Raw genomic sequence first — 16,241 nt, forward strand, 5'->3', positions numbered from 1 at the left:
TAAATAAAGGCACACACATTATATATATATATATATATATATATATATTGAGTAAAATGATTCATAATGTTTTAATTGAAAATAAGTTTCAAAAGGAAAAAAACAAACAAAATCAATAGTTTGTACGATCGTTTCGGAAACGATGTTTTATTGAAATAGACAATATGTCTTGAACAATAATTTTATAAAAATATTTTTATATTTAAACAAAGTCTCATCACCAGCAAAATAATGCGGATGGGTTAGGGTTAAAGCCACCAAAATAAACTAGCATTTTTGTATTGAGGCAGATATTCTTTTTTCCGCCCGTTTTTAAAGTTAGTTCTTATTTTAGTCCATCTTTTAACAACACGCAAAGAAAAAGATGGACTAAAATAAGAACTAAATTTACGAATATTTATCAAACGAAATGCATAATAATCAGTTAATTAGTTCAGGAGTAAATTCTTTTCATGCAAACATATAACTGAATATAGAACTTAATATACATATGTATATATATATATATATACTTGTTTATTGTTATATAAACATGCTCACATCCCGCTGTTACAAATAGCCACTTGTTTCAATCAACCAACAGATATCATCAGGCAGCGACTTGACTATTCAAAAGTTCAATGAATAATATTATAAGATTATTCATTGAACTTTTGAATAGTCAAGTCGCTGCCTGATGATATCTGTTGTTTGATTGAAACAAGTGGCTATTTGTAACAGCGGGATGTGAGCATGTTTATATAACAATAAACAAGTATTATCAGCTCTTTTTATTGAGCACTATCTAACAACCTCGTTGAATGCATTAGTCCATTACTTTTGAATATAAAAAAAACCCGAGTATATATATATATATATATATATATATATATATATATATATATACAGTGCTGCCAAAAAGAAAGTCCGCATTTGACATTTTTTCAAAAGCGCCAAACTTAAGCTAAATTGATTGTAACTGTTTAAACAACCTATACCTCATTTGATTCGCCTTTTATTCCTCTATAATCGTACCTGTTCATATTTGACTTTTAACTGAAGTATTCTAGTGTACATGTCAATTAAAAAAAATAACTTTAAATCGAGAAGGCAAAAAGAAACTCCTCACAATGGAAAATTGTTATTTAAATGTAACTTTAGAACATTAATGCAACAAAAATACAACAGGAACACAATGAACTAGTTTTGGTTTAGTATGATAGTCTTTCAGCAATTTAACAGCCTGCAAATTTTGGGGTATTCTCTTGAACTAATCAGCGAGAATATCTCGGTGAAAGGGCACCCCACTTCTCTTTAATTTTTGTCCAAAGTTCTTCCAGCTTTGAAATTTAATCACTGCGTAGCTCTTGCTTGATGTAATGCTATACGTTTTCGGTAGGATTGAGGTCTGTAAAGGCCAATTCAAACACGGAATATCGTGCTGTTCAAAGAATCTTTTGACATTGCCAGCTGTGTGAATGGGAGCATTATCCTGCATGAAGATGGGATTATCATCCAAATTCCGGCCAAAGTAAGGTAGAAAATGCGCAGTCAACATATTAATGTACTTGGTCGGATTAATTTGACCTTGCAATCGACGTATAGGCCCTGAACTACTGGCACTAATAACGCCTCGCACCAAAACTAAACTCCCACCACCTTGCAGCGTTGAAACTGTACACATTGGATTAAATTCTTCGTCATTCCTTCGACGGACGTACTGCCTACCATCACTGACTAGCCCATTGAACTTGCTTTCGTCGCTAAAAATCACTTTCGAGTAATATGAAGAGTCATGATCTTCATTGCATCTGACGAAGTCCAGAGAGCTTCTTCTGTTATTTACAGAAATAATTGGCTTGCATCTTAGAACACAGCTTCGCAAATTAAATTCCTTCAATATGTTCGTAACTGTAGACAGAGAGCACTTTTTAACAAGATTACACTGTTATTGAGTTTTGGGGGCCGTTTCAAATATGTTTCTGACGCTGCGGATCTTGAAAGCATTGTCTTCCCTGTAAGAAGTAATTCTAGGACGACCAGATTTAGGAGCATCACAAATACTGCCGGTGTTTTGGTGTTTTGCACAGTCCGTACCTTCGTCCGTAAATTCGTACTGTTTTCACATCTGCGGCCGATTTCTCGATTGAATAAATCAGAAAGGTGGAGATTAATGAACTCGTGACGACTACTAAGAAAAAGTCGTGGCATATGGACTGAATGTTACGTTGTACAACCTGGAACAACAACAATTACGATTAGAGATGCTAAAAAGAGGACATTTTATGTTTAGAGATGCTAAAATGTTAATATTTTAAGCTGGTTTTAAGCTAATTTTTTGCCTTCTCGATTTGGAGCTATTGTTTTAAATTGACGTGAACAATTAAAAGTCAAATATGAACAGATAAAATTATAGAGAAATAAAAGGTGAATCAAATTAGGTATAGATTATTGCAACAGTTACATTCACTTGAGCTTAAATTTGAGGACTTTCTTTTTGGTGGAATTGTATATATATATATATATATATATATATATATATATATATATATATATAGAGAGAGAGAGAGAGAGAGAGAGAGAGAGAGAGAGAGAAAGAAAGATATCACCATCAAAATACCCCCCATGAAAACCTGAATAAATTTACATTAGTCTGGTCAACAACAAAAATAAATGCTGGTTTCCGTTTCAGGTGATTTTAATAGATTTCAGACTGCTGATTCTGAAAATACCAACCACTGTTGCCACATTGGGTATAGTTGACCATATCTGGAGGGAAAAAAAGAAACCATCTACCATTTTGGATTGAAGTAAAAAATTATAGACAGAGAAGAACGGTGCAGAGTAAGGCGACTCAAAGAAACAGCACATATGCTGGGAGACAATCAATTACTAAGAAGACCTAGTATAAAATTCACCACCATATACGAACCGTTAATTATAATAAATAATGTATACAGTAATATATAAACAATATATATATATGTATATATATATATATATATATATATATATATATATATATATATATATATATATATACAAGTTAGAGAAGCATTTCATCCAAGGCATGAAAATTGTTAAACAAAATGTTTTTACTATAGGCTTTAAAAATAAAGGTACAGGATTCAATTTGAAATTTATCTATTTTCAAAGTGTACTTTTATAAATTTTACAAAGAAAGGTATAAAAATTTAATAGTTACTTTGTAAAATGTATAAAAGTGCACTTTGAAGATAAATAAATTTCAGATTGAATCTTGTACCTTTATTTTTAAAACCTACAGTAAAAACATTTTGTTTAACAATTTTCATGACTTGGATGAAATGCTTTTCTAACTTGTATCGTATCTTTTTAAGATTATATTTTATTTAATTTATTAATTTGGATTTTAAAAAAAGATGAATGTGGTTTTGTATGTAATTATAAAAACTCTCCTACTCTCTATTTCAGATTGTATTTTTCCTCACACCACACCTCATTTTAGCAACCCTCTCTTTGTATTATTACAGGTCTGGATATTCTCTCTGTTTCAGTTTGTAATTCTCCCTACACCACAACTCCTTTTTGCAACTCCCTCTTTGTCATACATGTCTGAATAATGAGAAAATCTGAATTTTTTTAACAAACATTTTAAAATAACTTTTTTAGATTAAAATTTTTTAAACTTCTTTCAGAATAGAAAATCTTTACAATTTAAAAAGGAACATATTTCATATAGGTTTCAATAAAAATATTCAGTAGATAACGAGAAAAATAGAGATGAAAATTTCAAAAGGAGTGTATAACTGGTTACACCAGCGAAAGTCTTTGTTATTGTTATTCTATTTTTATTATTATTATTATTATTATTATTATTATTATTATTATTATTATTATTATTATTATTATTATTTAAAACATTTTGTGTCCAGCGCTTTCGCGCAAAGGACTAATATATATTCCGACAAAATAGAGAAAATAAAAAGGAACAAACTGTATTATGTGTTCATCAACGTTTCGTCTTTATTTCGAGACTTCCTCTGGATGAATGAGATTAAGAAACGAAAAATACCAGTACAAAATATTTGAAAATGTTTCACGTGCACAGTGTGACGCAGTTCTATTTCAGAGAAACGGAAAAAAGACGTTGGAAATTCAAAAAGGAGGGGGAAGGCTGGCGCTGTTAAAGAGAAGAAATTTTAGTGACGTCATATAGTCGTTAATGTAATTTTAAAATTATGAACGCAAGTTAATATTCTTATTGGGAAAAGATATATCTGTTGAAATTCAAATATAAGTTTGTAACAGAAAAAAATGAGTGTTTTTTATGTAATTTAATGATTACGATATTCATTCGTTTCCGGATGAAGCTCGTATCTCGAATTAAAATGACACCATTAAGAGACGTAGTGAAACACGACACACTCGACAACCGAACGGTTACATCTGGAAACTCGTAACTTGGATTTTCGCTCGTATGTAGGGGAGGATTTTGCTCTGAAGCCATCTCGTATCTCGAATTTCTCGAAACTCGGATAGCTCCTATGTCGGGAGTCCACTATATATATATATAGTAATATATATGCAGTAATATATATATACATACAATTATACATATATACAGTAATATATATATATACAGAAATATATATATATATACAGTTATATATATGCATAGTAATACGTATGAATACAGTTATATATATACAGTAATATATATATATATATATATATATATATATATATATATATATATATATACAGTAACAAGGGCTAGAAGAGAAAAGAAAGAATGATGAAATATAGTTAAAGAGAAGTGGCTGTTTGTAGCAGCGGGATGTGAGCATGTTTATATAACAATAAACAAGTATTATCAGCTCTTTTTATTGAGCACTATCTAACAACCTCGTTGAATTCATTAGTCCATTACTTTTGAATATAAAAACCCGAGTATATATATATATATATATATATATATATATATATATATAGCGATAATAATTAATAACAAATAGTGATATGTACCACTAAAAATAAAAATATGTTTAAGGCTTCCAAAATTCGTACTAGAACTGTCTGTAAAGACCTATGGCGCAGTGGTTAGAGTACTTGGACAGATCAATTGTAAAAATTGCTATTCTCCTGAACGTTCAATTTTCAGTGTGGTCAGCTGAAAAATACAATTGCAAATTACTTAGGCGTTCTAGCCAGCCTGTGACGTAAATAAAGAGCCTGTTCGAAATTCCGTCCAAATTCCCGAGTTCGACAGAAACATTCCCGAGTTCGACACGATACACCGGAAGAAGGTCGGGGGTTACATCGACTGAAACGTTGTGAAAATGACGCTCAAGATGATAACAGTAGTTCGATGAATCCAAATAATACGAATGGATAGAGAAATTCTTTTTTTTTTAATCTTTAATGAATCCAACTATGTTACATAACTAACAATCATCAAAATGATTGGTTGGTTCACGCCATATCACGGAAATTCCTAACTAGTAATTGGTCGTTTTGTCAGTTTTCACATCGGCTTTTTTCCGGCTGCTTACGTCACCATACTGGCGCGAAATTGTTAGAAATTGGGTTGCATTCTGGATAGATACCATGTATGCTTGTATTGAATATCCGATCTTCGGCGCATCATCTCACCATCTTGCATCATTTAACCGAATAAAAGTGAATGTTTTTTTTCCAATTTATCCTAACTACTAGCAGAGAGACCCGACCTTGCCCAGGATTGAATGAGAATCAACAAATGATCGATCCTGCCATATTTTTTTTATTGACATCGAAATCGGTGAACTCACTCATTTTTCAATCAAATTCTGCTCTAGTAACGAATCCACCGCGATACCCCCGGATGAAGTTTCACATGCCTCTTCGCATACGTTGCACTGTAGAGACCTACCCTTGATTTCATAAAATTATTTTTATATAATGGCTTGAATTAAAGTTGAAACTCGTTCAGTTGTGCTCTGAACAGAAACATTTATTTCGAACGCGTCTTTTTTATATATAAAAGAACCTCCTGTTGAATTTATACGCCGGGCCTTTCTGCTTGTGCGGTGATAAATCTCAAATGCACTTGTGATGTTCGGGTATATAAAAGTGTTAGCTTTGGTTAAAATCAGACTTTCTTCTGTAATTGTTTTTTTATTTTTATATTATCAATTTTCGATACTTATCTGACGCATTCTGACATAAAATTTACGTAAGAACACTCCCAGACACATAAAGTACTTTCGTATGAAATTTCAAAAAATCGACTAAGCGCTTGATGTCGCGTATACGCTGACTTCTATATAGTGCAATTTTATCATAGACAAAAGACCAATAAATCACAAAAAATTAATGTTTCTATGGCTAAGTATTTTAAATGAATGAAAAAAAAAAAACGAACGCTGGTTTAATCTGTTATTTAATTATCTATTAATGAGGGTGGATAGTGTAGTATCGGTTATGTTCTCATAAGATTGTTCTCCAAAGAATTAACTTCTAAGTTATGCACCCTTTTTTAGAGGCGAGGTGATGTAGTATCGGTCATGTTGTCATGAAGCAATCTTCGTTTTTAGAAGGGGGTAGTGTAATATATTTTTAGTGCCATGATAGCATACTCGCAAGCACTACTTTTTTTTATGAGGGATCCATCCACATGTAAGCGATGCTTCACTAAAACCTCTCTCATCTTACCGATGCTTTTACAGAGTATGTCTATTGTCTCTAAATGTGATATTATTTACTCCCACTTATTTCTAATTACTTTTGTATATTTTTCTATTTTCTCATCTCTTTCTGTTGCTTTAATTTCCTTTTTTTGTTCTTTTTGTTTTCGTTTTTTTCTTTTGCTCTTTCATTTTTATTTCTTTTGCTTTATTTTATTGAATATCGTTTCTTTTCATTTCCTCTTTCCTTCTTTACCCTTTCTTTTATTTTTCATTATTTTTTTTTACTGACTTTTTTTCTCTTGTCCTCTTTTTATCTTTTGTTTTCCGTTTATTTTTCGTCATTTTGTTATTACATTCTATCATTCTTATCTATTTTTATTTTTCCTTCTTTTTTATTTTATTGCCTAATTATTTATTCTTTCGCCCCTTTCTTTCATTTTGCATTTTCCGTGCTTCTTTTTCTATTTCTTTTATTTTCTTCTTTATTTATGTTTTTTCTTTCTTTTTACATTTCATTTATTTTGTTCTATCTTTCTATTTTCTCTTTCATTCTCTCTTTTTGCATTAATCTCCATTGCTCTCTCTCTCTCACACACACACACATACACATACACACAATTTCCTTTTCTTTATTTTCTTTTCTTTTTTAAGAATTTTTTTTTATTTTATGTCTTTTTTCACTCTTTTTCAATTCTTCTCTTCTCTTTGATTATTTCCTTTCTCATTTTCTTCTAGATGTTATGTTTACTTCCTTCCTTTTTTCTGTCTTTTTTCTAACCACTTCTTTTCATTTTTCCTTTTTGTTTCTTTATTTTATTCTTTCTATTTTCTTTCTTTGTCTTAGTCAACATTAGCAGTATGGCGATCTCATAAAGATATTTTCTAGGTGTCAATTCGAAAAATAGACGAGAGATATCACAACGCATGTACGCATACACTCATGATTGCAGATAGTGTAAACAATACGTATGTATGTATTTATGTGTGTATGTGTAAATATATGTATGCATGCATGTATGTATGTATGTATGTATGTATGTGTATGTATGTATGTATTATGTATGTATGTATATGTGTACGTATGTATGCATGTATGTGTGTGTATTGAGAGAGAGGACTATGTAGGTGAGATTGATACATGGAAAAACGCATACGAAAACATATGTTAAGATATAAAAATGTCAACACACACGTACGCACAGTGATTAAAGGTGGATATATAGATAGATATAAAGAGAGTGATAATAAAAGATAGAGAGACATATAAAGAAAAAGAAAGAAGGGATAGTAAGTAGGTGCGATTGATAGAAAGAAGCGTATATACAGATGTGTGAAGATATGCAAATGTCTCGTGACAATGTTTATTGATTAGAAATGCGAAACGATTTTAATAAAATTACAATCGACCAATCAAGCTTGAGCAGCATTCACACAATTATTCTACCGATAGTTTTTTTTCTCTTCTTTTCCGAGAGGTGGCAGCACATGGAGAATGGCTTACAAACACCGAAAGTGGGTGCGTGCGGGGTTCTTGCGCAATCATACGACGTTTTTCTATTTTTTTTTCTTTTTTTAGAATACTAAAGCGTTTATTGGACGAATGAGACGTCAAAGATGATTCACAAATAAAAGAAAAATAATCCTTCAAGATGATTTTCTTCATCAACAATTCCTCATTCATTAAAAAGGTGTGTTCATTTAATCTGCGCGTTTATCGACGAAAGTACTTTACTAAACTGAAACGTGAAGGATTTTTTTTACATAGGCATTACCAATTATCAAGGCCAAGAGTCAACTCGAGGATAAGGGTTAAAGAGTGTACAGTAGAAATTGAACAATATAGTAACCGTTAGTAATGGAGATTCAGTAAATTTGTTAACTTATATGGAATGGCTCATCAAAAACTTGTTTACATTAGACTTATATTGTACAACCATATTGTAGTCAGCTGGAAAGCAGAAAAATGGAAGACAATTCCATAGGCGTGCAGTTCTAAGAAAGAAGCTTTGCTCATGGAATCTACGTTTAGGTTTAGGCACAGATAAAGGGTGGGGGAAATTAGTGATAGTGTTTTCTGCTAGACGGGTGTTTCTTGTGAAAGTTTGGCGAGGGGGACCATAGAATGGAGCTCAGCCGAGCACTTGCCATGAAAATAACGATACAGCAGAGACAAACTCACAACATCTCTTCTGTGAGAAATAGGTTGCAGGGAAGAGAAAAGAACATCCCCCACAGGGCTAGGAAGTCTATTTTGAACTCTATCAAGGCAGGATAAGTCCTTTCTAGCAGTTCCTGCCCAAATGTGGCAACAGTACTCCATCCTTGGACGTACCTGGCTCTTATATAGATAGAGAATTGCATCAGCAGTGAGATATCTACTGGATCGATAGAAGGATTCCACAATTTTTCCAGCGGCCTTGGCAACGGATTTAATGTATGTGTTCCATTTCAGATCAGGAGTAAAGGTACAGCCCAGAACCTTGTCAAAACTTGAGGCCTCCTCCAGACGAGAGCCATTCATTTCAATTGATGCCAGATGGGGATCAGAGCGTTGATGATGTAAAGATAAAAGCTTGGTTTTAGATGCATTAAAAGTAACAAGCCATCTCTTTCCTCATTGTACCACTTGCTCAAGATCAGAGGAGAGAGAATCAGAGAGAACTTGATTGTTTACTGTCTTAGATGTGCACCATAGATAATAGTGTCATCAGCTTAAATGTCTACGAATGATGTAAGGATGTGATTTGGAAGATCATTAATATAGATCAGGAAGAGAGTTGGGCCCAGGATGGACCCCTGAGGGACTTCAGCATTAATACTAAGAGCTTCTGATTTCTGCCCATCAACCACTACTCTTATGAACCTATGAGAGAGAAATGATTCAATAATTTAGAAACATTTCCAGCTATACGCAGCTGGGGATTTTGTGAAGTAAACCTTTTATGCCATACTCTATCAAAGGCCTTTGATATGTCAAGAGCAATTGCTCTAGAAAGGTAGCCTCCGTCGAGAGATTCGCTAATCCTATGAGATATAACTGTAAGCACATCTGCTGTAGATCTAGCAGAACGGAAACCATATTGCGTGTCACTAAGAAGGTTATTTTTGCTAAGATGGCTGATTACATCTCTATTTAACACAGATTCCAGCAACTTACTCATGACGCACAGGAGACTTATTGGCCGGTACTTTAAGGGAGATGAGCGACCACCTGAATTCTTAAATACAGGGAATACTGATGAGATTTTCCAGCGTGACGGAAAGCAATTCTGCTTAAGAGAACGTTTAAACAGTTTTGTAAGGATGGCCGCAAGTTCTGGTTGAAGTCTTTTGAGTACTATAATTGGAATACCGTCAGGGCCGGTTGCTTTACTGGAATCAAGGTTTTTGATTAGCTTGGCAACATCATGTACAGATATTTTTATATCACATAACATGTTTTCTGATACAGGAGGAAATATTGGAGATTGACAGCCTTGGTCGCAAAGGTTAGAATTAGCTGCAAAGTTCTTAGCAAAGAGTTTGGCATTGTCTGATTCTGACGAGATTACCTCAGGTCCATTTATGATAGTTGGGATAGAGCACACGCTTCTGTTCAAGATTCTGTTTGCTATTTGCCAAAACTGGTGGGAATCAAGCCGCTGCTCTGCTACTTTCGACTTGACAGACTGAGTATACAAGTCTCTTGGGTTCTTTATTACTTTTTTACAGTGGTTGCTGGCAGTTCTGAAAGCGGTTTTAGTCTCAGTACATCTATTACGTTGGAAGCAATAGAAAAAGTGATTTCTATGCGCAATGGAAGCAGCACATTCCGGAGAGAACCACGGCTGGCTGTTAGGTTTTTTGCTGGAACTTTTTCGAGGGTATGAAACGGTCTATACTTACAATTAACCATTCCGTCAGGTCTGATACTAGAGAGGGCACATCCTTTTTAAACATGGAACGCAGATCTGATATAAATGTGCGGAAGCTATCCCAGTCAGCCGTAGAGTATCGATATACTGTACAATGGAGAGGTACATCTGGGGACTTATTACATTTCATTTTTATCTTAACTGATACAACTGAGTGGTCGGAAGATCCCAGTGGAGACAGAACAGAAGCTGAACACAGTTCAGGGTAAGTTGTGAGAAAGAGGTCTAGGAGACTTGCATACTGGCCATCAGTATCGGGAACACGGGTGGGTTCGTGAACAATCTGAGTGAGGTCATAAGCAATGGAGAAATCATGACAGAACCCCCCCCCTCATCATCGGTCCTGTTTGAGTGAGTTAATCATTCCACATTGTGAACATTGAAGTCTCCACAGGCATGAATATTAGCTGACGGATAAGCAGATAGGGCGTGGTCAATTTTCTCAGATATGCTTTTAAAGATAGTAACTCCGCTGTTGTGGGGGCGATAGAGAGCAAATATAAATGCATTAGTTTGAGTAAGTGCAACCCGGAAGCACATATAGGGTAAGTTAGGATCTTCTCTGGGAATACCCCTACCACATGGAAAGCCATCTTTTATATAGGCACATATTCCATGCCCATGGCGATCTTGGGGGTCAGATTGGGAAATTAAATTAGAGTATCCTTTAATTACGAACTCATCTAGGGAAATAGTCTGTCCAATGCCAGTTTCACTTAGAAATAATGTCTGGTTTAGTCTCCTGTAATTGGGGTTCAACCTCTGGAAGGTAAGAACGTAGACCCCTGATGTTAGAGAAGGAGACCTGGTAGTGGGGGTCTATGTTAGAAGTTGGAGATCAGAGTTTAATCGTGTGTTTTTATTGAGACTTTTCATGATGGTGTTTTGGGATCTGTTGACTAGATCGACAGACATGCATGAAGCAGGACAGAGAGGGAAAGTAAGAGAGAAATAGAAAGGATCCACGAATAATCTATTTTAAACCCAAGTTCGACAGACCAAAGAAAACGGAATTTTAAAATAAAACTTGACAGACCAACAACAATCCTATTTTAAGCTGAACTTTAATAGATCAAATGAAATGGTATTTTAAACTAAACGTTGACAGACTAAATAAAACGTCATTCCATACTGAAGCTTAGTAATCCAAATAAGATGTTATCTTAACTAGAAGTTTGCAGAGAAAGTGCAGTTTTAAACTGAACTTTGGACGAACTAACGAAATGGTATTTTAAACAGTTTAGCGGACTAAACTAAATATTTTAAACAAAAGTTTAGCGGACTAAACTAAATCTGGACAGATCACATAAAACGTCATTTGATACTAAAGCTTGCCAGAGTAAATGTAATAGTATTTTAAACTATAAATGACATTTTAACCTGAATTATGGTAGGTAAAATAAAATACTATTTTATACTATTAATTGAAAGAGCAGTATAAATGGTATTTTAAAGTGAAATTTGTTAGATCAAATAAAATGGTATTTTAAGCAGAGTTTTGACAAACTAAAGTAAACGGTAGTTTAAACACAACATCGACAGACTAAATAAAACGTTAGTTAATAATAAATCTTGGTAGACTATAGAAAATAGTATTTTAAACTAGAATTTCTCGACTAAAATAAATAATATTTAAAACAAAAGCTGGCAGACAAAATACAATTATATTTTAAACATGCATCAAATGAAATGCTATTTTAAACAGAAATTTCACAGATTAAATAATTAATTGTTATTTCATACTGAAGTAAATAGTATTGAACACTATAGGTTAACAGACCAAAATAAAAGGCATTTTAAACTGAATTTTAGCAGAGCAAGGAAATTAGTTATAATATAGATAAAGAGACCAAACTAAATATTTTTAAACGGATCTTTGGAATAGAAAGGGAATGGTAGTTATACTATAGACTGTCAGACTAAAATAAATGATATTTTTAACGGAAGCTAGGTAAATCAAAGGAAATACTATTTTAAATTTAATATTAGCAGACTAATACAAATGGTTATTTAAACGGAGACTTGACGGACCATATTTTAAACGATAGTCAATAAAATCTTTAAAACCGAAAATTGATAGACTAAATACAATAGTCTTTTGAACTGAACTTTAGACCAAATCAAATAATATTTCAAACTGAAGATTGAGAGACCAAATAAAATGCGATTAACTGTTGGTAGTGTTTATTTAATGAAATTTCAGAAAAAGGTAAAGGCAATCGTTACAGTACATCCTACAACTTGATTGAATGAAAAATACTTGAGCATCAATATATATATATATATATATATATATATATATATATATATATATATATATATATATATATATAATTTTGCATGTTTAACAAGATATTTCTTTGCCAATCATTTGTCTTAATATCCTTTGCGAAATTTTGATTTGAAAAAAATTGCGAGAAATTTAAATTACAAAAAACTGGACACCATAGAAACCACAAAATTATCAGAATAATCACAACATGAAGAAAAATCATCTCATGCAGAAACCAACCACATAAGAAAGATGAAAGCGATCAACTGCGTATAAAAAGTACCACTTTTCGCACCCATCTAGAAATATAGGGGAATATGCGAAAACGAATCCAAGGTAACTGATAATGTCTTGGTAGATGTAAAAATATGCCCTCTATTCAAACATTTATGTAAGAAAATGACTGTCTATGGATAGAAGCATCCGTACTCCGCTAAAAGGACATGGAAAACATAAGAATCCTGAAGAGATCTATTGAAACTCAAATTTAAGAGAAATGTAGTTCTCAGCGAGATATGAAATGGTATTTTAAACTAAACATTGACAGACTAAATAAAACGTCATTTTAGACTGAAGCTTAGTAGACCAAAGAAGATGTTATTTTAAAATAAAAGTTGGCAGAGAAAATGCAGTTTTACAACAGGCGGACTAAACTGATCATGGACAGACAATATTAAACGTCATTTGATACTAAAGTTTGCCAGAATAAATTTAATGGTATTTTAAACTATAAATGTCATTTTAACTTGAATTTTGGCAGGTCAAATAAAATACTATTTTATACTATTAATTGAAAGACAAAAATAAATGTTTTTTTAACAGAAGATTTACAGACCAAAGTAAGCGCTATTTTTTAAAATTAAAGAGCAGACTAAATAAAATGATATTTTAAAATAAATTTGTTAGATCAAATGGAATGGTACTTTAAGCAGAGTAAACGACTGATTCTATAACGTAAAGTGATTCGCAAAAATTACTGGAAAGCTGAACATGCTGGCAATCTTGAGAGAGTTGTTGTCACTCTGACTCCAGATACCACCAGCTGTCGTTGTCAGTTAGCGATCACTGATAATGACTCGTATGAAAAATCCTGGTGATTAAGATAAAACGCCTAAAAAATTAGAATCTAAAAGTACAAAGATCTACAAATAGAAATCCAAGGAACGTGCCATTGCAAAACTTGTCGGCGGTGGAAATTTAAGCTGGGCAAACAAACACCTGGAAAACTAAAAATCGAAAAATGAATAGAGGAAAAACGAAAGAAATTATTTGAAATAACCCTGATTCTCATTAAAAAAAAATCTTTATTTTAAACTTTATTTTTTCTAATCAGTTTTTGTTTATATTTGAACGAGAAAAATATCTGTCAGAAAAAGTAAAAATAATTTCCCCGAACGGAAGAATTTTGAACATTCTATTACCCCAGAAAATATCTCACTCCCGATTTAAGTCTCTACATATGGAAGAGACAAGTGCGTCCTAAAATGAACTACTGTTGCAACATTTAGGAAGAAGATGCTCAGAGCACACTTTTCTATCTTTACAGGATACAAAACCAGCTTCGAAACATGGTAGAGATGTCGGCTACCTCTTTCTCACAGACGTTTATCTCTGCTATATTATTATTTTCATAACAGGTATTCATCTGAGCTTCAATCTATGCTTCCCCTCCCCCACTGTAAAGCATCCGCCTAGCTACAATTGCAAACAATTTCTCTTTCTACTCGTGCCTAAAACTAAATTCAAATTCCATGAGCAAAGCTTATTTCCTAGAATTGCTCGTCTATGGAACATAATACCACGGTACTACTTCCCAGCTGACTATAACATGGTCGTTTTCAAGTCCAACAAGAAGTCTTAGATAATTTAAATGCATGGAATATAATTAAATTCGTGGATAAATGTTAATCTGAAATATTTGAATTTTCAAATGGAATGTTGTGCCTATGATAGACAAATATATATTATTTTTTTAATTATTTTTCATTATTTTTCTTTTTTCTCTAAGACTTTTTACACAACACATCATCAGTTATTGCTTACTGACAATAACAAATAGAGTATGAGTGAAAAGATCTTTAGATTTCTAATATGTTTTACCTCTTTCTATAACAGTTACATATGATTATGCGTGATCGCAACAGTCGCTTTCTATTGATTTCTTCACTGGCAACAGCCATTGGTCTTCTCTGAGTTTTGGGTAGCAATAAACCTCCACAAGACCAAGTACCTTCTGAACCCTTCCCGTGGAAGTCTAGTTAATGCTCTCTCTCCCTCTCTCTCTCTCTCTCTCCTTGGATTTTCTATTCTCTATGAATCTTCTTAACCTTTTTTCTGTAGTATCAACCAAGACTAGTGCCATCAATTTAGTTCTTTTTGTTCTTTGTTGGGGGTGGGGATAGAAAATATTATTATAGATACTCACGAGTTATTAAACAGTAATTAAGCAAGATTCTCTCAATTATTATCTTTTTTTCTCTTAAACCCCTTAAGCATAAGCCGTAAAGTTAAGACATTCTCTAGAATCCAGACTGTGTATCTTCGAGATAAAAGTCAAAATTAGAATAAGAATTCTAGACATAAGCTTTAGTATCATTACGTACTGATTCAAATCTTCGTTAGGGGTACATAAAATATTGTCTGTTTTATTTGCGGAATTAATTTTACACAATTTGAAACGGGTATTCTTCTTCTTCTTTTTCTTCGAATAATAATAATAATAATAATAATAATAACAACAACAACAACAACAACAACAACAATAATAATAATAATAATAATAATAACGAGCAAAAGTTATAGACTGTTTGCTTGAATAAGTGCTTTATCCGAAAATGCTGGGCCAATACGGTTAAATGTGCACTCATTTTTGCATTAAATACTAATCTCTATTAGTCCCTAACTGTGCATCGGACGGATACTATGGTACTTAGTTCGTTGTATCTGTTAATAAAAAAGAACCATACAAAATTTTAGCCAGATTGGCTCAGTAGTTTCCAAGAAAAAAGTGGAACGGTCAAACAGACGGACAGATGAACAATCTAAGATAATAATTCATAATTCAGAATACCGAAATAATAATAATAATAATAATAATAATAATAATAATAATAATAATAATAATAATAATATCAACAAACAAAAAAGAAATCAAAGTGATAAACAAGATAAAAGCAACTAGAAGAGGATGAAAAAGTAGAAATGTGACTAGCAGAGAACGACTTAACAAGAAACAGGAAGAATTGAAGCACAAAATGGCAGCAAAATAAGGGAGCAAACTAAAGAGCATTAGGTCATGACGCAATACATGCATATTGGTTTTTAAAATTCACAACACTACATATCCACAAAGCACAGGTGCCGGAATGGACGACCAAACGTAGAATCACACCGGTGCAAAAAGACGCAGACAAAGGAAAGGAACAA

The 16,241-nt window shown here is 32.8% G+C and overlaps 1 protein-coding gene across 1 annotated transcript in view; it reads left to right on the plus strand.

The window, feature by feature from the left end:
* The window catches only part of LOC145293357 (uncharacterized), a 585,333-nt gene that overhangs the window by 281,143 nt on the left and 287,949 nt on the right, over positions 1 to 16,241 (plus strand). The gene's annotated exons all lie outside the window — the stretch shown is intronic.

Source organism: Euprymna scolopes, chromosome 14, assembly GCF_053919585.1.
Source record: "Euprymna scolopes isolate OS-2025 chromosome 14, ASM5391958v1, whole genome shotgun sequence".
Classification (NCBI taxonomy): Eukaryota; Metazoa; Mollusca; class Cephalopoda; order Sepiida; family Sepiolidae; genus Euprymna; species Euprymna scolopes.